The sequence below is a fragment of the Gekko japonicus genome, unplaced genomic scaffold (genome assembly GCF_001447785.1).
Source record: "Gekko japonicus isolate JY-2015 unplaced genomic scaffold, Gekko_japonicus_V1.1 scaffold4084, whole genome shotgun sequence".
Classification (NCBI taxonomy): Eukaryota; Metazoa; Chordata; class Lepidosauria; order Squamata; family Gekkonidae; genus Gekko; species Gekko japonicus.
The window spans coordinates 22419-28485 of record NW_015165953.1 but is presented as its reverse complement, the minus strand read 5'-3'; the positions used below and the strand labels follow the sequence as shown (position 1 = coordinate 28485).

The 6067-nt window shown below is 46.9% G+C and overlaps 1 protein-coding gene across 1 annotated transcript in view; it reads right to left on the bottom strand.

Annotated features, from left to right (window-relative positions):
- Positions 1–249, bottom strand: part of YPEL4 (yippee like 4) — a 9757-nt gene extending 9508 nt beyond the window's left edge. The window contains exon 1 of the mRNA XM_015411460.1: positions 189–249. The gene's annotated coding sequence lies outside the window, so the exon portion shown is untranslated. The remainder of the gene's footprint in view (positions 1–188) is intronic.
- Positions 250–6067: the final 5818 nt, after the last annotated feature.

Sequence of the window (6067 nt, the reverse complement as noted above, 5' to 3'; positions counted from 1 at the left end):
TCACGGTCCCCCCGCCGCCGCCGTCCCTGCTCAGGGAAAGCGGCGCCGCCTCTCCCGTCCTTCCCCCCCCCAGGGGGAAGGGGGGCCGTGAACAGTCCCACGCCCGGTCCGTGAGCCGGCGGGCGGGCTGAGGTCTGCGGGCCTGGCCCTCGCAGGGGCCCCGGGGTGGCTCTCGAAGTCAAACGCACACGTGGAAAAGGCATCTCCTCTTTAGCCTCCGGAAAACCACAGGCGTCCTTCTTGCAGAGGAGACCCGGCGGCAGGAGGAGGGGCGCTGCCTCTAGGGGAAAGCAGGCGGCTGCCCGTAAAAGGCGGGCGGGCGGGCGGGCGGTAGGTGTCCAGCGGGGAAAGGGGGCTGAGGAGGCTGGCGTCTGTCAAGTCTGGTGGTCTCCAGGCACAGCTCTGCGTCCATGGTGGTTCTGAGCGTTCCCAGGAGCACCAAGTCTCCCCTCCCGTCCGTGGGCCGGGTCCTCTGAAGCTTTGCCCTCCCCTTTGCAGGGAGGCCATCAGTAGAGGCTGTTGTAGGGGTGCCAACACAGTCAGTATGCAGGCAGACACTCTGGCATCGCATCCACACACACCATACTGGCTGCACTTCTAGGAGGCAATTGCTGCAGCTGCCATCGGCTGGACATCATTTAAGTAGGTCCTAATCCTAAAGAACTGTTACTCCAGATAACCTTTAAGGGATGCTCCAGAACTATATGATATCTTCATAAAATCATAGGCACCTAAGTCTTGCTTGCTTGCTTTAACATCCCCCCTGCACACTTTGAGTCCATGCAATAATGAGGCCCCATATCCCCATTCGGAATCTATCCCCTCCCTATTGTTGGCACCTTTTGCTAGTGATCCATCTTTAGAAACCCATAAAAGAAAAGAAAAATGTTCTCGTGGGATTAACATTGATATTGTAGTTAAATTAGCGGGCCCCCATGTTCAGTACAGGAGAGGGGCCGTGGCTCAGTGGGCATCTGCTTGGCATGCAGGAGGTCCCAAGTTCAACCCCAGTACCTCTCCAGGCAAAGAGGAACACTGGCGGTGGGTGACGGGAAGGACCTTCTCTGCCTGAGACCCTGGAGAGCGGCTGCCAGTCTGAGTGGACACTCCTGACTGTGATGGACCAAGGAGGGTCTGAGTCAGTAGGAGGCAGCTTCAGGTGTTCCTGTGTTCGACAGGCTCGTCCTTGGCATTTGCGCTGGCTCATTGGACAGCCACAGTCAATCGCGTTGGTTGCAGAAATATTTGGAAGCTGTGTGTTGGCATCTCTCCTGGAAAAGGGAGCCGATATCTCTCTTACTATGGAGTGTTTTGAAGAGAAATCCATTTTGGCTCTAATGTTATATTGTGCTGTAGGAAGTTGTCACTGAGAAAACGTAACTGGACTGTCTTGCACATTTCCTTCCTGTCTGTCTCTCTCCACCCCTTTAATCTTATCCATCCTGGGTTTCTTTTTTAGTCTCCTTGAACTTGGACTATAGACAAAACCCACATTCCCTTCCACTTGATGCTGGTTTGTGCTTCAAGCAGTAGTGTAACTAGGTGGAATGACAGAGACATCTTCCCTGGTTGCAATCTGGATATGAGACAAGATGAGTCCCAACAGTCATGTTTTCAGTGATATTGTAAAACTCTACTTAGTTTGCCATAGTTACTGGGGGGGGGGGGTTCCCTGGGGGTGTGTGCATGACTCTGTGTGTGTGTGTGTGTGTGTGTGTGTGTGTGTGTGAACTGCTCTATCTTAGGTGCCGTAACTCCTCCTTAAGATGACTTCTTCCTAGAGGGACGTCCTTGAGACCGAAGCTGTGCCAGCTTGCTGTTGTAGATAACGGGATCATATGTTACCCAAAGTGGTTGTGAGGGTCTCCTGGTTTGTTGGGGAATTAGCTAGGAAACCCAAACAATGTGAGAGGGGGTAATCAGGCAGGATCTCCACCGATGTTTACAGGGATTTTTCCCTCAGTAGGACTCTCAAAATGAACCAGGCTGTGATTAATGAAATGGTTTTTATTAAAGAGAATTAAAGAATAAAATCAAAACTTATTAATTGAAAAACATGATATGAACACACATACAAGTTCAGAAAATAAAGGTGGTAGATTACAGAGACAAAGAAGGGAACTTATTCTATGGGACTATATTTACATATCTAGGGAACAAAGATCCGAGAAGGAAGACGAGCGAAACGAACCAGCGTCTCACTCTAAGCCGGGTGGCCAACCTTTTCGGTGGGGGTGTAGGTTAGTGGACGTCCAGATATACCCACACATTACTGAAAAAAGCATGTCTGGTTATACCCCTTGGAGCGTGACGTGATTGCTCCTAGAACAGTGCTGTGATGGTGTGAATGAAACAATGTTGTCTTAGCCAGGAAGCATCACGTTCCCAGGAGTTGCAAGGGCAATGTAACGTTTATGTGAAATGTCTGTCGTGTTTGGTGACCTCTAATTGCTTGGACGTGACAACTATCACAGAAACGATTATGGCATAAAAAGGTTTTTTACTTAGGATGGCCAGGTAGGGGAAGGTCAGGCAAGGTAGAGAGTTGGTTAGATTTACTGTCCTTTTCTGAGAAAGTCAATCTTTGACACTGATGGATTAAAAGAGGGAAGAGAACTGCCAAAACCCAGACCTTTGCACCTTTAGGATCAGTTCTTCAGACATGCCTCTGGTCAATATTCAATGACACACATTCCACCTGACGGTAGGATCTATTTTGATCTCGTATTTGCAGACCAGAGATGGGTCTTGAATGATTGACCCTGTGAGATGCTAAGAGAGGGAAGGTTGCTTGCGTCACCTGTTTATAGGTACCAAGCTCATCCTTCCAAACCAGGAAGGGGGTCAAGGCCTAACAGGGTACTGAACACAAGACCTAGGCGGGATGGCTGCGATGTGTAATTGGCTATTTCCCAGGGGGCCCCATTTGAACTTTCTATAACTTTGGACTTTCCTGCCAGAATCTCAGTTCTGACAGAGTACTGTTCTAACCTGGATCATGATGATATCTCACTAAAGAAATCACTGCCAAAGAGAGTGTTGTTGGGAGTCTCTTGATCAGGAGTCTGACATAGTGTCAGAACTCCCTTTCTCCCTTCGGCCGTTGCAGCACTGTTAGCCTGCTGACGCTTTATATGGCTTACTGGATGGAAGACAGGTGCCCAACCAAGGGAAACCTTGTACTGAAGCAGCATGTTAGACCAGGCATGGACCCATGGAACACCCAATGCCACCCATCCCTGCATCCCCAAGGACACTGCAGACCCAGGTAGATGGCAAGCCAGCCTCCCTGATCCTGCTCACACAGAGATCCAGCAGCAGTTCCAGAAGAGAAGCCATCCTCAGCAAAAAGAACCAGGAATATTCCTGCCCAGACCCCATGAAAAGCTCTCTTCTCCAGCATGCAGGCATCCCCCCACACACACACACACCTCTTGCATATTGATATCCCCAGGTGAAGCACGTATGCAGCCTCAACCTAAACAAAAGAAGCTTCTTCCATGATAGGGTTAGGAAACAAGTCCGTCTGCCAGCTACCCATTCTGATGATGGCAGTGTTTAAACAATCTGGTTGTTGAATCAACTACTGACAATGCTGCCAGACTGTTAATCCATTCTCTCCTTTAATCTACCTTTCTCTCCGAGAGATGTCACTATTAGAGAAACAGTATTTCTGTTGCCCAACCATTAATCCCATTCTCATGACCCATCTGGATTTTTCCAGTATTTCCTGAAGGACTATGTGACAGAGCAGACATCTGCCTCTAGTCATATCTAGGGTATAAAAGGAGAGAGAGAGAGCCACCCCATCTCTCTCTGCTTCTTCTTCCCCCACCTTGCCCTGCCTCATAAGTTCCATCCTAGTGCTGTTTGGAACCTTCCATGTGGCTCTGCCGGTCAGAACACGATCCCTTCCCTTAGTGTCATTCTATTTTTTGCTGCAGATTCTACTCACTGTGTCTGGACAGGTACGTTCAGTTTCAGAAACCTTTAATGACATAAAATGTAATAAGATACAGAATAGTCTTACATAAATAAAAACAAGATAGGAGTAATACAGTACAGGTAAGACAATAAAACAGTGTTAAAGAATAACAACACAAGAGAGCAAAATTAATCAAGTATTCTCTGCCTTAGCCTTAGAAACATGGTTACCCTTATTCAACACAATAACCAAATACTCAGCCACAAGTTCTGAAAAGTACTCAGAACGTGGAGTGATTTCTGCACGAGTACTTTTATTAGTGAAGAACAAAGACAAGGAAACCAGCTCGCAGGCTGGTTTATATGCGTTCAGAAAACCCGCCACCAAGCGCACCTAAACACACTCCCGATAGGCTATTTACAGTAACCGGGCGACCATTGGTCTCCCGGCTGGGAAGCTGGCCCTCTGATTGGGCCGGCTAGGATCCCTCGGATCCTTTGTCTTTCGACTGAAGCTACGGAGGAATATTGCCTGGCCAGCCCGGGCAAGTCCGGGCATGTCAGGCTGACTGCATTACACGTGGTAATGGCGGCAGTACATTACAAGTTCCATCAATTTGATGGATTTATCAGCAGGTAAATATTGAGTAATTCTCTCTGGGGGGCCAGAGAGGTTGGAAATAACAGGATTAAGGTTGACGAACCTTACAATGCATGGGACACTGAAGTAAAATATGGGAAATTGAATCAGGTTCCAGTAAACAGTAGTTACATAGTCTGTTCTAAAAAGGTATATTATGATATCTACTTGAAAGAACAGTTGAAGGGAAAACATTCAATCTCGTGAGCATAAAGGCCCGAAGCTGTTGAGGATTAATAAGATTTTGCATGTAAGCAGCTCCTAGCCCTGGGGTGAACAGCAGGCCATGAAAACACAGAGAGCAAATCATGTTGGTTCCCGCAGCAAAGGTTTGATTCTCTATATCCCAGATTCTCTGACGGATAATGCGAAACCATTGGTTCTCATCACAGTTAGTTAGGGACTCCAAGTTGCTACCAATAGAGTCAGTTTTGGACCTAATATGTTGATACCATTTAGAGATATAGGAGTCCCTTAATAAATCATATAGCAGAGTGTTAGGACAAGCCCAGAATTGAAAACGCGACCAGTATTTAATAGTAATCATCCAGGCAATAGTTGAAGGCAGGTGGAGACCAAGTTCACTAGAAATAGTAGAAAGTCTATTCATATTTGGTACAGCATAAGAAAATAGCTGCAATATGATCCACTTCAGTATTGACTGCCAAAGTCCAAACTGGAATCCCATATAAGAGCTGGTTAACAACCTTCGTCTGAAAAATCTGTAGAGCAGCTGGTACATACGGATTCCCAGTATGAAAATGGAACTGGGAGACAGCAAGCAGCTGATTCCTTATGGTTATAATGGCTGCCCTCTGAGGAAAAGACCAATTAAATTGATGGTGAAAGGCCCAAATATCTGAAGGATCTAACTTGTTCCACAGGTTTCCCATCCACGAACAAGGTTTCCAAGCCTTGGTAAATATCAGGATCTTAGTTTTCTGAGAGTTAATAGACAAGTGGTTCTTAGAGCAGAAACCCAAAAAAGCTGAGAGCAGATGTAGAAGTCCAGTCTTGGTAATGAATAAGAGAACAGTGGAGCAAGTTCATCTTTGGCATGTGGTCTTCAAATTTAGTTAGATATTCTGGCAAGTCAGACAAAAATAAATTGAAAAGAGCAGGTGCAAGGTACCTGTTTTACCCCTTTGGTGAGAGGAATCTTTTCAGTCAAAAGGCCTTTATGATTTAAACATTGTTGTTGTTGTTCAGTCACACAGTCGAGTCCGACTCTTCGCGACCCCATGGACCAGATCATGCCAGGCCTTCCTGTCTTCCACCGTCCTCTGAAGTTTGCTCAATTTCATGTTACTTGCATCTATGACACTGTCTAACCATCTCATCCTTTGCCGTCCCCGTCTTCTTTGACCTTCAATCTTTCCCAGCATCAGGGACTTCTCCAGAGAGTGCTCCCTTTTCATTTGGTGGCCAAAGTATTTGAGCTTCAGTTTCATTATCTGGCCTTCCAGGGAACAGTCAGGGTTGATTTCTTTTAGGATTGACTGA